The following is a 21,525-nucleotide window of genomic DNA, read 5'->3' on the forward strand; positions in this document are numbered from 1 at the left end:
ATTACGATTTATTCTGTCGTTACGAAGCCTCCCTGTCATTCTCTGCCTGTTGCAACTTCAATCATGAAACTGATCAATGATCGGCTTTTCGCTCTTGTTTGTTTATCGCCTAAACAACAGCTGCACGTTTAAGCTTGATCAGCTGTTGTTAGAATTCATTTGCTTCTAATTTCTAGTATCAGCTGATGTCGATGTGGAAAAAATAACTGAGTTGTTTGGTGGTGGAGCTACAACAGAGGGCAGCTATCCACCGGTGTGTGACAGAAAGGACATGCCGCGAACGAGACATAAAGGCGGTGAGGCTACCGCCAATCGACCGTGTTTGCTAACGCGGAGGTCAATCGTGGATCAGGGAAAGCGAAGGCAGGAGCGTGAGGTGAACTGAATTTCAGGTAAGAAGTTATGACCTGCACTCTATTTGGGTCAGATATAAACCGAGTTTAGGTGTAGTTTATTTTCGTTGTGCTGACTTTTTCAATCACTTACAATAACTTGTACTGCGTGCTAGCTAGCACGAGGGAGTTTCTATACAGCTGTGTGCGTGCTAAGTTACCGATGTTACCGATGTTGAACTTTAAGACAGCCTCCCTGTCATTCTCTCGCCTGTTGAAACTTCAGTCATGAAACTGATCAATGATCGGCTTTTCTCTTGTTTGTTTATCGCGCTAAACAACAACAGCATGTTTAAGCTTGATCAGCTGTTGTTAGAATTCATTTGCTTTTAATTTCTAGTATCAGCTGATGTTTGCTGCAGCCACAGCTGTAAAAACGGCTGTTCCAAACCAGATGTCCTTACTGAATCATCAGAGCTGAACAGGTGATGGAGAAACAGGTTTACCCTTAGGTGACATGAATGAGTTGAAGGGAAGTTATGAACTGTTTCTGAGAGACAAATAACACCAGGATCCTTTTCTACGTAGCTGACAGCTGGTAACTGTGCAGGGGCGGATCTAGCAAAGCTTTTGCCAGGGGGGCCAGGTAGGGCATTAACAGAGAAAGGTGGACACAAAGATATACTTTTCTTTCTTACTCTCATATAAAATATTTAGCTTTTATTAAATAGTTATCTGAATCTTACAACCAAAGTTTGTATAATAATACACAAGATTGGCTGTAGACCATTGTTCATCATTCAGAACACTGTGTAAAAATAACAAAAACAAAAGTGAATGCAAAAGTGCATAAATATTTATTTTACGTGTTTGATGTGTGTGGCGGGCGTGGTCTGCAGTGCCGCTGCAGGAGGTGGACCCACCTGAGCGGTACCTGCAATCACGCCTCGGGCGTAGTCTGTGCTGTCTCGGCTGTTTTTTGGTGTGTGTCGGGCTGTGAGTTGAAAAGCTACAGCTACCTTTTTAAGTTTTCAGTTGCAAAGTGTGATTTTTCAGAAAATACATGCGTTGTTATGGTTTTGCTATGCAATTAACTCAGAGTGTACACTCGTCCATTCTGAATTTTCTCTTCATACCTGAACAACTTCTTGCTACTCGCTCAATTTCCACTCAACTCCCACAAATTATACATCAAAACGTAGGTATTTTTGCTGGGTTTCCGAAAATGTCACTATCATTGTTGTGGGATTTATAGAATTTTGGCATCCTCAGACCAACACAAGGTCAGAAAAGTCTCCATGCAAAGTCAATGGAGAGTTTGTCCAAAATCACCGCTGGATTTCTCTAATGAGAGGCATTTTCAAATCGTCATATCTCCTTAACAAAACAGAGTTGAGACATGAGGCTTGTGCCAATATATCTTCAGACATCCCTGATGCTCACAGTTCAATAATTTTTTCCTCACCTATTACCGTTTGGCCATGAATTACACTTGTTTGAGGATAGGAAATTTGTCCCTCGCTCAGATTTCTTCAGATTTCAAACTCTGGAAATGAGGCACTTTTTTTTTTCTCTCATCATATCTTTTGATGGATTTCCACAGAGACCTGAAAATTCCCATGACTGTTCACCAAAGCCTGCTGTTTCTTATGGTGAAAGAATGATTTTGATGCTCCATATAGATTTAGAGTTACAAAACATTGTTTGAGGGCAAGTCAAGGCAGTTTTGCTTTGCCTCTACTCAGTTACAGTGTATTACAAGTCATATATCTTTAATAATTTATATTTTATCTCTGATTTATGAAGACCTGCAGATTCCCCCATCTCTTCTGAACAAATCGGTGTCAGAATGAGCATTCTAGCCCCTACGGTTAGGAAATTATGGCCATTTGTTCGAGGGGAATCCTGAATGTGAGAAATACACTGCAGAAAACTCATAGCTGTCTCTGTGTCTGTGTGTCTAAGTGCTGATTACAGCAGGTGCAGCTAATTTAACTGACCTAGATATACCAAGCCCAGACTCTTAACAGCCACTGTTCCCTTTAGGCTCTGTGTATGTGTATGTTTATGTGTCTGTATCAATATTTCTCCCATGTTAAAGTATTACTCCTCCATAATAGTATTTCTGTTAAATCAAAGTACTTCTACTACATCTTAGTACTTCTGCTCAATCATAGTATTTCTGCTAAATCATAGTATTTTGGCCAAATCATGGTATTTGTGCCAAAGCATAGTATTTCCACAAAATAACAGTATTTCTGCTATGTTATATTATTACTGCTCATAGTATTTCTGCCAAATCTTGGTATTTGTTCCAAAGCATAGTATTTCTGCCAAATCACAATATAACTGCAAAATAAAGGTTTTTGAGCCAAATCATAGTGTTTGTGCTAAATCCTAGTAATTCTGCTCAATCATAGAATTTCTGCTATGCTGAAGTGGTTTTTGCTAGATTATAGAATTTCTGCTAAGTCAAAGTATTTCATGTAAATCATACTACTTATACCAAGTCCCAGTGTTTCTGCCAAATCATAATTTATAAATAATGTGGCGTATTGGGGCAACAGCTAGTTCTCTCCCATCATGCCTTGGGACATGTGCTGCTGTTTAGATGTTCTTGTTTCATTGTTTATGGTTACGTTACTTTTCACTGCTGTCTTGAATGTTGTGTTTATACTATGGTACAAAGTCACTGACAGTTATTGTTTTATAGGAAGAATGCAGTACCATAAGTGAGTTCTGTTATGCTTTTATTGACCCTTGAAGTACATTGTAGCACAAGCAAGTGTTTAATAAAGAGCACCCCCTACCAGCTTGGGGTGGAAATACAAGCTAAACATCTCACTCAGAGCTTCTTTGTAAGATTCATCTGCATGCTGCCAATTTATCTTCAGGCACTGCTGACACTCACGGTGTGAGCAGTTTTTATTGTCATCTTACTGTTGAGCCATAAATTATGTTTGTTTGAGGGGTGGAAATCTGTCCTCCTCTCAGTTTTCAAACTCTGAAAATGAAAATTTCTTCTCTCGTCATATCTCTGCGACGGAGGTACAAAGAGCAATGAAAATCGCAGTCAAAGTTCACCAAAGTCGGCTGATTCGCCCAGTACAAGACTTGTGCTTCTATCCCACCTAGTTTTTGAGTTACAGGACGTTTTGTAACTACAAAAAACAGCGATTTAAGCCTCTCACCGCCATCTATTTCTGACTGCTCATCAATCTTTTTTCCGCCGCCAGCCCCGTTCCAGGTGGCGTAATTGGTAATGACGCGCGGGTCTGCAGGTCAAAGGTCGTGGGTTAAATCCCACGTTGTTCAATTTTTTTTTTTTCACTACAAATTTATACACAGACCTGTAAGTTATATTGCTAATTTATTACGATTCTGCAAAGTTTTATGATTTTCTGAGCTTTTCTAATATGGACCTCAGATTCTTGTTAACGCTCCATGGCAGAAGTCGCAGTATTTGTGCAAAAACATACTATGTCTGCAGAATCACAGTATATCTGTTATGTTATAGTATTACTACTAAGGCATAGTATTTCTACCAAATCATAGTATTCCTTCAACATGATAGTGTTACTGTAGATTCATAGTATTTGAATAAAATCGTACTATTTGTGCAAAAACATACTGTGTCTGCAAAATCACTATACCTGTTATGTTATAGTATTACTACTAAGGCATAGTATTTCTACCAAATCATACTATTCCTTCAACATGATAGTATTACTGCAGTTTCATAGTATTTGAGCAAAATCGTAGTATTTGTGCAAAAACATACTGTGTCTGCAAAATCAGTATACCTGTTATGTTATAGTATTACTACTAAGGCATAGTATTTCTACCACATCATAGTATTCCTTCAAAATCATAGTATTACTGCAATTTCATAGTATTTGAGCAAAGTCGTAGTATTTGTGCAAAACATACCATGTCTGCAGAATCACAGTATATCTGTTATGTTATAGTATTACTACTAAGGCATAGTATTTCTACCACATCATAGTATTTCTTCAAAATCATAGTATTACTGCAATTTCATAGTATTTGAGCAAAGTCGTAGTATTTGTGCAAAAACATACTATGTCGGCAGAATCACAGTATATCTTTTATGTTATAGTATTACTACTAAGGCATAGTATTTCTACCAAATCATAGTGTTCCTTCAAAATCATAGTATTACTGCAATTTCATAGTATTTGAGCAAAGTCGTAGTATTTGTGCAAAAACATACTGTGTCTGCAAAATCAGTATAACTGTTATGTTATAGTATTACTACTAAGGCATAGTATTTCTACCACATCATAGTATTTCTTCAAAGTCATACTATTAATGCAATTTCATAGTATTTGAGCAAAGTCGTAGTATTTGTGCAAAAACATACTATGTCTGCAAAATCATTATAGCTGTTATGTTATAGTATTACTACTAAGGCATAGTATTTCTACCACATCATAGTATTCCTTCAAAATCATAGTATTACTGCAATTTCATAGTATTTGAGCAAAGTCGTAGTATTTGTGCAAAAACATACTGTGTCTGCAAAATCAGTATACCTGTTATGTTATAGTATTACTACTAAGGCATAGTATTTCTACCAAATCATAGTATTCCTTCAAAATCATAGTATTACTGCAATTTCATAGTATTTGAGCAAAGTCGTAGTATTTGTGCAAAAACATACTATGTCTGCAGAATCACAGTATATCTGTTATGTTATAGTATTACTACTAATTCATAGTATTTCTACCAAATCATAGTACTCCTTCAAAATCATAGTATTACTGCAATTTCATAGTATTTGAGCAAAGTCGTAGTATTTGTGCAAAACATACTGTGTCTGCAAAATCAGTATACCTGTTATATTATAGTATTACTACTAAGGCATAGTATTTCTACCAAATCATAGTATTCCTTCAAAATCATAGTATTACTGCAATTTCATAGTATTTGAGCAAAGTCGTAGTATTTGTGCAAAACATACTATGTCTGCAGAATCACAGTATATCTGTTATGTTATAGTATTACTACTAATTCATAGTATTTCTACCAAATCATAGTACTCCTTCAACATGATAGTGTTACTGTGGTTTCATAGTATTTGAGCAAAATCGTAGTATTTGTGCAAAACATACTGTGTCTGCAAAATCAGTATAACTGTTATGTTATAGTATTACTACTAAGGCATAGTATTTCTACCAAATCATACTATTCCTTCAACATGATAGTATTACTGCAGTTTCATAGTATTTGAGCAAAATCGTAGTATTTGTGCAAAAACATACTGTGTCTGCAAAATCAGTATACCTGTTATGTTATAGTATTACTACTAAGGCATAGTATTTCTACCACATCATAGTATTCCTTCAAAATCATAGTATTACTGCAATTTCATAGTATTTGAGCAAAGTCGTAGTATTTGTGCAAAAACATACCATGTCTGCAGAATCACAGTATATCTGTTATGTTATAGTATTACTACTAAGGCATAGTATTTCTACCACATCATAGTATTTCTTCAAAATCATAGTATTACTGCAATTTCATAGTATTTGAGCAAAGTCGTAGTATTTGTGCAAAACATACTATGTCGGCAGAATCACAGTATATCTTTTATGTTATAGTATTACTACTAAGGCATAGTATTTCTACCAAATCATAGTGTTCCTTCAAAATCATAGTATTACTGCAATTTCATAGTATTTGAGCAAAGTCGTAGTATTTGTGCAAAAACATACTGTGTCTGCAAAATCAGTATAACTGTTATGTTATAGTATTACTACTGAGGCATAGTATTTCTACCACATCATAGTATTTCTTCAAAGTCATACTATTAATGCAATTTCATAGTATTTGAGCAAAGTCGTAGTATTTGTGCAAAAACATACTATGTCTGCAAAATCATTATATCTGTTATGTTATAGTATTACTACTAAGGCATAGTATTTCTACCACATCATAGTATTCCTTCAAAATCATAGTATTACTGCAATTTCATAGTATTTGAGCAAAGTCGTAGTATTTGTGCAAAAACATACTGTGTCTGCAAAATCAGTATACCTGTTATGTTATAGTATTACTACTAAGGCATAGTATTTCTACCAAATCATAGTATTCCTTCAAAATCATAGTATTACTGCAATTTCATAGTATTTGAGCAAAGTCGTAGTATTTGTGCAAAAACATACTATGTCTGCAGAATCACAGTATATCTGTTATGTTATAGTATTACTACTAATTCATAGTATTTCTACCAAATCATAGTACTCCTTCAACATGATAGTGTTACTGTAGTTTCATAGTATTTGAGCAAAATCGTAGTATTTGTGCAAAAACATACTGTGTCTGCAAAATCAGTATAACTGTTATGTTATAGTATTACTACTAAGGCATAGTATTTCTACCACATCATAGTATTTCTTCAAAATCATACTATTACTGCAATTTCATAGTATTTGAGCAAAATCGTAGTATTTGTGCAAAACATACTATGTCTGCAAAATCAGTATAGCTGTTATGTTATAGTATTACTACTAAGGCATAGTATTTCTACCACATCATAGTATTCCTTCAAAATCATACTATTACTGCAATTTCATAGTATTTGAGCAAAATCGTAGTATTTGTGCAAAAACATACTGTGTCTGCAAAATCAGTATAACTGTTATGTTATAGTATTACTACTGAGGCATAGTATTTCTACCACATCATAGTATTTCTTCAAAATCATACTATTACTGCAATTTCATAGTATTTGAGCAAAATCGTAGTATTTGTGCAAAAACATACTATGTCTGCAAAATCAGTATAGCTGTTATGTTATAGTATTACTACTAAGGCATAGTATTTCTACCACATCATAGTATTTCTTCAAAATCATACTATTACTGCAATTTCATAGTATTTGAGCAAAATCGTAGTATTTGTGCAAAAACATACTATGTCTGCAAAATCAGTATAGCTGTTATGTTATAGTATTACTACTAAGGCATAGTATTTCTACCAAATCATACTATTCCTTCAACATGATAGTATTACTGCAGTTTCATAGTATTTGAGCAAAATCGTAGTATTTGTGCAAAAACATACCGTGTCTGCAAAATCAGTATACCTGTTATGTTATAGTATTACTACTAAGGCATAGTATTTCTACCAAATCATACTATTCCTTCAACATGATAGTATTACTGCAGTTTCATAGTATTTGAGCAAAATCGTAGTATTTGTGCAAAAACATACCGTGTCTGCAAAATCAGTATACCTGTTATGTTATAGTATTACTACTAAGGCATAGTATTCCTACCAAATCATAGTATTCCTTCAAAATCATAGTATTACTGCAATTTCATAGTATTTGAGCAAAGTTGTAGTATTTGTGCAAAAAAATACTATGTCGGCAGAATCACAGTATATCTGTTATATTATAGTATTACTACTAAGGCATAGTATTTCTACCACATCATAGTATTACTTCAAAATCATAGTATTACTGCAATTTCATAGTATTTGAGCAAAGTTGTAGTATTTGTGCAAAAACATACTATGTCGGCAGAATCACAGTATATCTTTTATGTTATAGTATTACTACTAAGGCATAGTATTCCTACCAAATCATAGTATTCCTTCAAAATCATAGTATTACTGCAATTTCATAGTATTTGAGCAAAGTCGTAGTATTTGTGCAAAAACATACTATGTCTGCAGAATCACAGTATATCTGTTATGTTATAGTATTACTACTAAATCACAGTATTTCTGCCAATTCAAGGAGGCTGACTGTTACTAAGTGCATCAGTGTACATAGGTCATCTCTTGTGTTGGAGTGCCCTCTTGTGGCGCCTTTTGGGTAGTGCCTTAGTAAACGTGAACACTGCAAAGAAGTGGTATCAGACTGGTTTGTAGTGGAGGAATTTGTTGCCAGTTTCTTTCGTCTTTAATCCGTATTCATGTTGTAATGTAGTAGTACCGCAATATGGCAGAAACACTATGTTTTGGCACAAATACTTTGATTTGGTATACTTTAGCTTCTTCACCCCTTTTCAGCAAAATTTTAATTTTTTCACCCCTTTTCAGCACAAATTCCAGCTTTTTGGCTGTATTCAGAAAAAAAACTCTTTTCAGCAGAAACTCTGCTGATTCATCTCTTTTCAGCGCAAGTTTCTGCTTCTTTGCCTCTTTTCTGCAGAAATTCTGCTGATTCCCCTCTTTCTGCAAAACTTTCAGCCTTTTCACCTGTTATCAGCACAATTCTCAGCAGCTTCTGCTCATTTCAGCAGAATTGTCCGTCTCTCCACAACAACTTTTGCAACTTTTCATCTTTTCAGCTTTTCAGCAGACAGCTTCAGCGTCAAGGCATCCACACAGCATTTTCACAGGAAATGCAAATTTTTCTAGTTCTTTATTATTGTGTGGATGCCCTAAAAGGGCTTCCACACTATTGAGTTCCTGTTTCTCTTTATTCTTTATTATTCTTCAAGTTGCTTCCGTACGTTTTTTGCCGTCTATCTACTGCCTCAGTTTTCAGCCGATTTTCTCCGTTCAAACTCTATACTGTTCTGCTCTTTCTGCTAATGTTTGCTATGACTTTTGGTGTTTATTAGTCTTATACTTTTAAAATATTACACTTTTTCCTTTAATTTGTCCCATTGAAATGAATGGAAAACTTCCACAATTCTGCTAAAACTTGCTTGTTTTTGAAACTTAACTACTTTGTCATACTTTCACCTAGAAACTCCATTCAAACTTTAAAATGTTCTCAGACTATTGGGCTATTCCTGAATGATTCAGCTTTTTCAGATCTTCTACTGTTTTAATTTTATACCTCTTTAAGTTTTCAGTTGCAAAATTGTGATTTTTCAGAAAATACATGCGTTGTTATGGTTGCTATGCAATTAACTCAGAGTGTGCACTCGTCCTTTCTGAATTTTCTCTTCATGTCTGAACAACTTCTTGCTACTCGCTCAATTTCCACTCAACTCCCACAAATTATACATCAAAATGTAGGTATTTTGCTGGCTTTCAGAAAATGTCACTATCATTGTTGTGGGACTTATAGATTTTTGCAAATCTCCTCAGAGTAACATAAAGTCTCAAAACTCTCCATAGAAACTCAATGGAGAGTTTCTTCAAAATCAGCGCTGGAATTCTCTAATGAGAGGCATTTTCAAATCGTCATATCTCCTTAACGAAACAAAGTTGAGACATGACGCTTGTGCCAATATATCTTCAGACATTCCTGATGCTCACAATTCAAGAATTTTTCCTTACCTATTACCGTTTGGCCATGAATTACACTTGTTTGAGGGTAGGAAATTTGTCCCTCGCTCAGATTTCTTCAGATTTCAAACTCTGGAAATGAGGCACTTTTTTCTCTCGTCATATCTTTTGATGGATTTCCACAGAGACCTGAAAATTTCCATGACTGTTCACCAAAGCCTGCTGTTTCTTCACGGTGAAAGAATTATTTTGATGCTCCATATAGATTTAGAGTTACAAAACGTTGTTTGAGGGCAAGTCAAGGCAGTTTTGCTTCGCCTCTACTCAGTTATGGTGTATTACAAGTCATATATCTTCAATAATTTATATTTTATCTCTGAATTATGAAGGCCTGAAGTTTTCCCCATCTCTTCTGAACAAAACAGTGTCAGAACGACCGTTCTAGCCCCTACGGTTAGGAAATTATGGCCATTTGTTCGAGGGGAATCCTGAATGTGAGAAATACACTGCAGAAAACTCATAGCTGTCTCTGTGTCTGTGTGTGTAAGTGCTGATTACAGCAGGTGCAGCCAATTTAGCTGACCTAGATATACCAAGCCCAGACTCTTAACAGCCCCTGTACACTTTGCTCTCTGTGTATGTGTGTGTGTATATATCAATATTTCTCCCATGTTAAAGTATTACTCCTCCATAATAGTATTTGTGCTAAATCAAAGTACTTCTACTACATCTTAGTACTTCTGCTCAATCATAGTATTTCTGCTAAATCATAGTATTTTTGAAAATCATGGTATTTGTTCCAAATCATGGTTTGGGGCAGAACCATAATATTTATTTTATGTTATGAGATTACTACTAAGTGCAGGAATGTCTGTTATGTTATAGTTTATGTGCTGAATATAGTATATCTGCCAAATCATAGTATTTATCCCAAATCATAGTATTTATGCAAAATTACAGTATTTCTGCTAAAAAGCAGAAATAGTACCTTTAGCAGAAATTTCTGTGAAAAGATATTATTTATGTTAAAACATAGTATTTCTGCTAAATCATAGTATTTCTGCCAAATCATAGTATTTGTACTTATTCATAGTACTTGTGCCAAATCATAGTATTTGTACCCAATCATAGTATTTCTGCAATATGATCGTATTTGTGCCAAATCATGGTATCTTTTGCCAAATCATGGTATTTGTGCCAAATCATGTTATTTGTGGCCAGTTAAAATTTCTGTTATATTAGTGTTACTACTAAGTCATAGAATTTCTGTTATGTTATAGTATATCTGCTGATTATGGTATATGTGCCAAATAATAGTATTTATAGCAAATAATAGTATTACTGCCCAAACATAGTATTTCTTGTAGTATTTGTAGTAGTAGTTGTTGTAGTATTTGTGCAAAAACATAGAATTTCTGCAAAATCATAGTATATCTGTTATGTTATAGTATTACTACCAAATCATAGTATTCCAAATCATAGTATTACTGCAATTCCATAGTATTTCAGCGAAATCGTACTATTTGTGAAAACATACTATGTCTGCAAAATCACATTATATCTGCTATGTTATACTATTACTACTAAGTTACAGTATTTCTGCCAATTCGTAGTATTCGTACTAAATCATACTACTTGTGCCAAATCATAGTATTGAAATCAAAATATAGTATTTGTACCAAAGCATTGTATTTGTACAGTACAGTATTTCTGCCAAATCATAGAATTACTGCAATTTCATAGTATTTTCAGGAATCCTTTTGTTATAGTATTACTTCTAAGTCGTAGTATTTCTGCTTTGTCATAGTATTTGTACTGAAACATAGTATTTCTGCCAAATCATAGTTTTACTGCTATTTCATAGTGTTTGAGTGAAATTACAGTGTTTCTGCAAAAACATTGTATTTCTGCTAAATCATAGTATTTCTGTTATCTTAAAGTACTTGCACTCAATTATAGTATTTGTGCCAAAGTGTAGTATTTCTGCCAAATCATATTATCTCTGCTAAATCATAGTGTCTGCCAAATCATAATATTTGTGCCTAAACGCAGCATTTGTACCAAAACATAGTATTGCTGCTATATCATAGTATTTGATCCAAATCATAGTATATGTCCTAAAACATAGTATTTCTGCCAAATCATACTATTTGTCCTAAAGCATAGCATTTCAACAAAATCACAGTATTTCTGCTATGTTATAGTATTTGTGCTTGTAGAAAAACCCGTGTTATTGGAGCTACATTACCCAGCAGCCTCTGAGCAGTGAGGGAATTCATGGGACTTCTGAGCTAGATGGTCTTCCTTCGTTCCTGGGCTAACGATTGAGGAGAGAGCTGCTGGGAAGGGGAGCAAATAGCCCATCCTGTATTTGTTGGGGATGGTGTGTGTCACATAAACGTGAGTTAATGTTCCATGCTTAAGATGTTTACCCTGCTACTTGTGTGTATTGGTTTTAGTTACCTTTAGCGTATGTGCTAGTTAGCGATAGCTATGGCAGCAAAGTTATTTGATTGTTTTGGGCTTGTTCCTGCTTTGTTTGTTCCCCTGCAAATTTATGTGAATTTGTACACTGTAATATCGCTGTATTACGTAGTGGCTAAGTAGGAGGCTGACTGTTACTAAGTGCATCAGTGTACATAGGTCATCTCTTGTGTTGAATGCCCTCTTGTGGCACCTTTTGGGTAGTGCCTTAGTAAACGTGAACACTGCAAAGAAGTGGTATCAGACTGGTTTGTAGTGGAGGAATTTGTTGCCAGTTTCTTTCATCTTTAATCCGTATTCATGTTGTAATGTAGTAACTTTTGTGGCTGCTAAATACCACAATATGGCAGAAATACCATGTTTTGGCACAAATACTTTGATTTGGTATACTTTAGCTTCTTCACCCCTTTTCAGCAAAATTTTCATTTTTTTCACCCCTTTTCAGCACAAATTCCAGCTTTTTGGCTGTTTTCAGAAAAAAAAACTCTTTCAGCAGAAACTCTGCTGATTCATCTCTTTTCAGCGCAAGTTTCTGCTTCTTTGCCTCTTTTCTGCAAAAATTCTGCTGATCCACCTCTTTTCTGCAAAACTTTCACCCTTTTCACCTGTTATCAGCACAATTCTCAGCAGCTTCTGCTCATTTCAGCAGAATTGTCCGTCTCTCCACAACAACTTTTGCAACTTTTCATCTTTTTCATCTTTTCAGCAGACAGCTTCAGCGTCAAGGCATCCACACAGCATTTTCGCGGAAATGCAAATTTTTTCTAGTTGTGTGGATGCCCTAAAAGGGCTTCCACACTATTGAGTTCCTGTTTCTCTTTATTCTTTATTATTCTTCAAGTTGCTTCCGTGCGCTTTTTGCCGTCTATCTACTGCCTCAGTTTTCAGCCGATTTTCTCCGTTCAAACTCTATACTGTTCTGCTCTTTCTGCTAATGTTTGCTATGACTTTTGGTGTTTATTACTCTTATACTTTTAAAATATTACACTTTTTCCTTTAATTTGTCCCATTGAAATGAATGGAAAACTTCCACAATTCTGCTAAAACTTGCTTGTTTTTGAAACTTAACTACTTTGTCATACTTTCACCTAGAAACTCCATTCAAACTTTAAAATGTTCTCAGACTATTGGGCTATTCCTGAATGATTCAGCTTTTTCAGATCTTCTACCGTTTTAATTTTATACCTCTTTAAGTTTTCAGTTGCAAAATTGTGATTTTTCAGAAAATACATGCGTTGCTATGGTTGCTATGCAATTAACTCAGAGTGTGCACTCGTCCTTTCTGAATTTTCTCTTCATGTCTGAACAACTTCTTGCTACTCGCTGAATTTCCACTCAACCCCCACAAATTATACATCAAAACGTAGGTATTTCTGTTGGCTTTCAGAAAATGTCACTATCATTGTTGTGGGACTTATAGAGTTTTTGCAAATCTCCTCAGAGTAACATAAAGTCTCAAAACTCTCCATAGAAACTCAATGGAGAGTTTCTTCAAAATCAGCGCTGGAATTCTCTAATGAGAGGCATTTTCAAATCGTCATATCTCCTTAACGAAACAAAGTTGAGACATGACGCTTGTGCCAATATATCTTCAGACGTCACTGATGCTCACAATTCAAGAATTTTTCCTCACCTATTACCGTTTGGCCATGAATTACACTTGTTTGAGGATAGAAATTTGTCCCTCGCTCAGATTTCTTCAGATTTCAAACTCTGGAAATGAGGCACTTTTTTCTCTCATCATATCTTTTTGATGGATTTCCACAGAGACCTGAAAATTCCCATGACTGTTCATCAAAGCCTGCTGTTTCTTACGGTGAAAGAATGATTTTGATGCTCCATATAGATTTAGAGTTACAAAACATTGTTTGAGGGCAAGTCAAGGCAGTTTTGCTTTGCCTCTGCTCAGTTACAGTGTATTACAAGTCATATATCTTTAATAATTTATATTTTATCTCTGATTTATGAAGACCTGCAGATTCCCCCATCTCTTCTGAACAAATCGGTGTCAGAATGAGCGTTCTAGCCCCTACGGTTAGGAAATTATGGCCATTTGTTCGAGGGGAATCCTGAATGTGAGAAATACACTGCAGAAAACTCACACCTCTCTCTGTGTCTGTGTGTGTAAGTGCTGATTACAGCAGGTGCAGCCAATTTAGCTGACCTAGATATACCAAGCCCAGACTCTCAACAGCCTCTGCACACTTTGCTCTCTGTGTATGTGTGTGTGAGTATCAATATTTCTCCCATGTTAAAGTATTACTCCTCCATAATAGTATTTGTGCTAAATCAAAGTACTTCTACTACATCTTAGTACTTCTGCTCAATCATAGTATTTCTGCTAAATCATAGTATTTTTTTGAAAAATCATGGTATTTGTGCCAAATCATGGTTTGGGGCAGAACCATAATATTTATTTTATGTTATGAGATTACTACTAAGTGCAGGAATGTCTGTTATGTTATAGTTTATGTGCTGAATATAGTATATCTGCCAAATCATAGTATTTATCCCAAATCATAGTATTTATGCAAAATTACAGTATTTCTGCTAAAAAGCAGAAATAGTACCTTTTAGCAGAAATTTCTGTGAAAAGATATTATTTATGTTAAAACATAGTATTTCTGCTAAATCATAGTATTTCTGCCAAATCATAGTATTTGTACTTATTCATAGTACTTGTGCCAAATCATAGTATTTGTACCCAATCATAGTATTTCTGCAATATGATCGTATTTGTGCCAAATCATGGTATCTTTTGCCAAATCATGGTATTTGTGCCAAATCATGTTATTTGTAATGAGTTAAAATTTCTGTTATATTAGTGTTACTACTAAGTCATAGAATTTCTGTTATGTTATAGTATATCTGCTGATTATGGTATATGTGCCAAATAATAGTATTTATAGCAAATAATAGTATTACTGCCCAAACATAGTATTTCTTGTAGTATTTGTAGTAGTAGTTGTTGTAGTATTTGTGCAAAACATAGAATTTCTGCAAAATCATAGTATATCTGTTATGTTATAGTATTACTACCAAATCATAGTATTCCAAATCATAGTATTACTGCAATTCCATAGTATTTGAGCGAAATTGTACTATTTGTGAAAAAACATACTATGTCTGCAAAATCACATTATATCTGCTATGTTATACTATTACTACTAAGTCACAGTATTTCTGCCAATTGTAGTATTCGTACTAAATCATACTACTTGTGCCAAATCATAGTATTGAAATCAAAATATAGTATTTGTACCAAAGCATTGTATTTGTAATGAAGTACAGTATTTCTGCCAAATCATAGAATTACTGCAATTTCATAGTATTTTGAGGAATCCTTTTTGTTATAGTATTACTTCTAAGTCGTAGTATTTCTGCTTTGTCATAGTATTTGTACTGAAACATAGTATTTCTGCCAAATCATAGTTTTACTGCTATTTCATAGTGTTTGAGTGAAATTACAGTGTTTCTGCAAAAACATTGTATTTCTGCTAAATCATAGTATTTCTGTTATCTTAAAGTACTTGCACTCAATTATAGTATTTGTGCCAAAGTGTAGTATTTCTGCCAAATCATATTATCTCTGCTAAATCATAGTGTCTGCCAAATCATAATATTTGTGGCTAAACGCAGCATTTGTACCAAAACATAGTATTGCTGCTATATCATAGTATTTGATCCAAATCATAGTATATGTCCTAAAACATAGTATTTCTGCCAAATCATAGTATTTGTCCTAAAGCATAGCATTTCAACAAAATCACAGTATTTCTGCTATGTTATAGTATTTGTGCTTGTAGAAAAACCTGTGTTATTGTGAGCTACATTACCCAGCAGCCTCTGAGCAGTGAGGGAATTCATGGGACTTCTGAGCTAGATGGTCTTCCTTCGCTTCCTGGGCTAACGATTGAGGAGAGAGCTGCTGGGAAGGGGAGCAAATAGCCCATCCTGTATTTGTTGGGATGGTGTGTGTCACATAAACGTGAGTTAATGTTCCATGCTTAAGATGTTTACCCTGCCACTTGTGTGTATTGGTTTTAGTTACCTTTTAGCGTATGTGCTAGTTAGCGATAGCTATGGCAGCACAGTTATTTGATTGTTTTGGGCTTGTTCCTGCTTTGTTTGTTCCCCTGCAAATTTATGTGAATTTGTACACTGTAATATCGCTGTATTACGTAGTGGCTAAGTAGGAGGCTGACTGTTACTAAGTGCATCAGTGTACATAGGTCATCTCTTGTGTTGGAGTGCCCTCTTGTGGCACCTTTTGGGTAGTGCCTTAGTAAACGTGAACACTGCAAAGAAGTGGTATCAGACTGGTTTGTAGTGGAGGAATTTGTTGCCAGTTTCTTTCATCTTTAATCCGTATTCATGTTGTAATGTAGTAACTTTTGTGGCGCAAATACCACAATATGGCAGAAATACCATGTTTTGGCACAAATACTTTGATTTGGTATACTTTAGCTTCTTCACCCCTTTCAGCAAAATTTTCATTTTTTTCACCCTTTTCAGCACAAATTCCAGCTTTTTCACGTGTTTTCAACAGAAATCTCTTTTATTTCTGATTGCTGATGTCTTTGTTTTTCAGCCTCCGCCCCTTTCCAGGTGGCGCAATCAGTAATGACACGGCTCTGCAGCTCAATGGTCGTGGGTTCAATCCCACCTTGGTCAACATTTTTTTTCACTACAAATTTATACACTTTCACAGACCTGTAATTTATATTGCTAATTTTTTTCACTACAAATGAGTAGTGCAAAAACATACTATGTCTGCAACATCACAGTATATCTGTTATGTTATAGTATTACTACTAAATCACATTATTTCTGCCAATTCAAGGAGGCTGACTATTACTAAGTGCATCAGTGTACATAGGTCATCTCTTGTGTTGGAGTGCCCTCTTGTGGCGCCTTTTTAGTAGTGCCTTAGTAAACGTGAACACTGCAAAGAAGTGGTATCAGACTGGTTTGTAGTGGAGGAATTTGTTGCCAGTTTCTTTCATCTTTAATCCGTATTCATGTTGTAATGTAGTAGTACCACAATATGGCAGAAACACTATGTTTTGGCACAAATACTTTGATTTGGTATACTTTAGCTTCTTCACCCTTTTCAGCAAAATTTCCATTTTTTCACCCCTTTTCAGCACAAATTCCAGCTTTTTGGCTGTTTTCAGAAAACAAAACTCTTTTCAGCAGAAACTCTGCTGATTCATCTCTTTCAGCGCAAGTTTCTGCTTCTTTGCCTCTTTTCTGCAAAAATTCTGCTGATTCACCTCTTTTCTCCAAAACTTTCAGCCTTTTCACCTGTTATCAGCACAATTCTCAGCAGCTTCTGCTCATTTCAGCAGAATTGTCCGTCTCTCCACCTCTTCTTTGTAAGAATGACTTTGGCTCAGGGAAATGAATAGCCACCTTAAGACCAGGAGGGCCAGGTTCAAATCCTGCTCAGTGGGGCATTTTTTTTCACCACCATACAACTTTTTGCAACTTTTCATCGTTTTAGCTTTTCATAGTATCATAGTATTTCCACAAAATATTTGTATTTCTGCTACGTTATATTATTACTGCTCATAGTATTTCTGCCAAATTTTGGTATTTGCTCCAAAGCACAGTATTTCTGCCAAATCACAATATAACTGCAAAATAAAGGTTTTGAGACAAATCATAGCGTTTGTGCTAAATCTTAGTAATTCTGCTCATAGAATTTCTGCTATGCTGAGGTGCTTTCTGCTAGATTATAGTTTTTCTGCTAAATCAAAGTATTTCATGTAAATCATACCAAGTCCCAGTGTTTCTGCCAAATCATAAATCATAAATAATGTGGCGTGTTGGGGAACAGCTAGTCCTCTCCCATCATGCCTTGGGACATGTGCTGCTGTTTAGATGTTCTTGTTTCATTGTTTATGGTTACGTTACTTTTTAACTGTTGTCTTGAATGTTGTGTTTATGCTATGGTACAAAGTCACTGACAGTTATTGTTTTATAGGAAGGAAGAATGCAGTACCATTTTTGGCTGTTTTCAGAAAAAACTCTTTTCAGCAGAAACTCTGCTGATTCATCTCTTTTCAGCGCAAGTTTCTGCTTCTTTGCCTCTTTTCTGCAGAAATTCTGCTGATCCACCTCTTTTCTGCAAAACTTTCAGCCTTTTCACCTGTTATCAGCACAATTCTCAGCAGCTTCTGCTCATTTCAGCAGAATTGTCTCTCTCCACAACAACTTTTTGCAACTTTTCATCTTTTTCAGCTTTTCAGCAGACAGCTTCAGCGTCAAGGCATCCACACAGCATTTTCGCAGGAAATGCAAATTTTTTCTAGTTATTCTTCAAGTTGCTTCCGTGACGCTTTTTTGCCGCTCTATCTACTGCCTCAGTTTTCAGCCGATTTTCTCCGTTCAAACTCTATACTGTTCTGCTCTTTCTGCTAATGTTTGCTATGACTTTTGGTGTTTATTACTATTATACTTTTTAAAATATTACACTTTTTTCCTTTAATTTGTCCCATTGAAATGAATGGGAAACTTCCACAATTCTGCTAAAACTTGCTTGTTTTTGAAACTTAACTACTTTGTCATACTTTCACCTAGAAACTCCATTCAAACTTTAAAATGTTCTCAGACTATTGGGCTATTCCTGAATGATTCAGCTTTTTCAGATCTTCTACCGTTTTAATTTTATACCTCTTTAAGTTTTCAGTTGCAAAATTGTGATTTTTCAGAAAATACATGCGTTGTTATGGTTGCTATGCAATTAACTCAGAGTGTGCACTCGTCCTTTCTGAATTTTCTCTTCATGTCTGAACAACTTCTTGCTACTCGCTCAATTTCCACTCAACCCCCACAAATTATACATCAAAACGTAGGTATTTTTGCTGGCTTTCAGAAAATGTCACTATCATTGTTGTGGGACTTATAGATTTTTGCAAATCTCCTCAGAGTAACATAAAGTCTCAAAACTCTCCATAGAAACTCAATGGAGAGTTCCTTCAAAATCAGCGCTGGAATTCTCTAATGAGAGGCATTTTCAAATCGTCATATCTCCTTAACGAAACAAAGTTGAGACATGACGCTTGTGCCAATATATCTTCAGACATCCCTGATGCTCACAATTCAAGAATTTTTTCCTCACCTATTACCGTTTAGCCATGAATTACACTTGTTTGAGGGTAGGAAATTTTTCCCTCGCTCAGATTTCTTCAGATTTCAAACTCTGGAAATGAGGCACTTTTTTTCTCTCGTCATATCTTTTGATTGATTTCAACAGAGACCTGAAAATTTCCATGACTGTTCACCAAAGCCTGCTGTTTCTTCACGGTGAAAGAATGATTTTGATGCTCCATATAGATTTAGAGTTACAAAACGTTGTTTGAGGGCAAGTCAAGGCAGTTTTGCTTCGCCTCTACTCAGTTACAGTGTATTACAAGTCATATATCTTCAATAATTTATATTTTATCTCTGAATTATGAAGGCCTGAAGTTTTCCCCATCTCTTCTGAACAAATCGGTGTCAGAATGAGCGTTCTAGCCCCTCACGGTTAGGAAATTATGGCCATTTGTTCGAGGGGAATCCTGAATGTGAGAAATACACTGCAGAAAACGCATAGCTGTCTCTGTGTCTGTGTGTGTAAGTGCTGATTACAGCAGGTGCAGCCAATTTAGCTGACCTAGATATACCAAGCACAGACTCTCAACAGCCTCTGCACACTTTGCTCTCTGTGTATGTGTGTGTGAGTATCAATATTTCTCCCATGTTAAAGTATTACTCCTCCATAATAGTATTTGTGCTAAATCAAAGTACTTCTACTACATCTTAGTACTTCTGCTCAATCATAGTATTTCTGCTAAATCATAGTATTTTTGAAAAATCATGGTATTTGTGCCAAATCATGGTTTTGGGGCAGAACCGTAATATTTATTTTGTGTTATGAGATTACTACTAAGTGCAGGAATGTCTGTTATGTTATAGTTTATGTGCTGAATATAGTATATCTGCCAAATCAAAGTATTTATCCCAAATCATAGTATTTATGCAAAATTACAGTATTTCTGCTAAAAAGCAGAAATAATACCTTTTAGCAGAAATTTCTGTGAAAAGATATTATTTCTGCTAAATCATAGTATTTCTGCCAAATCATAGTATTTGTACTTATTCATAGTACTTGTGCCAAATCATAGTATTTGTACCCAATCATAGTATTTCTGCAATATGATCGTATTTGTGCCAAATCATGGTATCTTTTGCCAAATCATGGTATTTGTGCCAAATCATGTTATTTGTGGCCAGTTAAAATTTCTGTTATATTAGTGTTACTACTAAGTCATAGAATTTCTGTTATGTTATAGTATATCTTCTGATTATGGTATATGTGCCAAATAATAGTATTTATAGCAAATAATAGTATTACTGCCCAAACATAGTATTTGTAGTAGTAGTTGTTGTAGTATTTGTGCAAAAACATAGAATTTCTGCAAAATCATAGTATATCTGTTATGTTATAGTATTACTACTAAGGCATAGTATTCCTACCAAATCACAGCATTCCAAATCATAGTATTACTGCAATTCCATAGTATTTGAGCGAAATCGTAGTATTTGTGCAAAACATACTATGTCTGCAAAATCACATTATATCTGCTATGTTATAGTATTATTACTAAGGCATAGTATTTCTACCAAATCATAGTATTCCTTCAAAATCATAGTATCACTGCAATTTCATAGTATTTGAGCGAAATTGTAGTATTTGTACTAAATCATGGTACTTGTACCAAATCATAGTATTTTTTGCAAATCATATTATTTGAACCAAAACATTGTATTTGTAATGAAGTCATAGTATTTCTTCTAAATCATAGTATTTCACCCAAATCTCAGTAGTTGTGCTAAAACCCAGTATTATTGCCAAATCGTAGTATTTGTACTGAAACATAGTATTTGTGCCAATAAGAGTATTTGTACTAAATCATAGTACTTGTGCCAAATCATAGTATTTCTGCCATATTGTGCTAGTTGTGCAAAACATAGACTGTCTGCAAAATCATAGTATATCTGTTATGTTATAGTATTACTACTAAGTCACAGTATTTCTGCCAATTCGTAGTATTTGTACTAAATCATACTACTCGTGCCAAATCATAGTATTGAAATCAAAATATAGTATTTGTACCAAAGCATTGTATTTGTACAAGTACAGTATTTCTGCCAAATCATAGAATTACTGCAATTTCATAGTATTTTGAGGAATCCTTTGTTATAGTATTACTTCTAAGTCATAGTATTTCTGCTTTGTCATAGTATTACTGCTATTTCATAGTATTTGAGTGAAATTACAGTGTTTCTGCAAAAACATTGTATTTCTGCAAAATCATAGTATTTCTCTCATCTTAAAGTACTGATTATTGTATTTGTGCCAAAGTTTAGTATTTCTGCCAAATGATATTATCTCTGCTAAATCATAGTGTCTGCCAAATCATAGTATTTGTGCCAAATTATGGGA

Source organism: Oreochromis aureus, unplaced genomic scaffold (genome assembly GCF_013358895.1).
Source record: "Oreochromis aureus strain Israel breed Guangdong unplaced genomic scaffold, ZZ_aureus HiC_scaffold_32, whole genome shotgun sequence".
Classification (NCBI taxonomy): domain Eukaryota; kingdom Metazoa; phylum Chordata; class Actinopteri; order Cichliformes; family Cichlidae; genus Oreochromis; species Oreochromis aureus.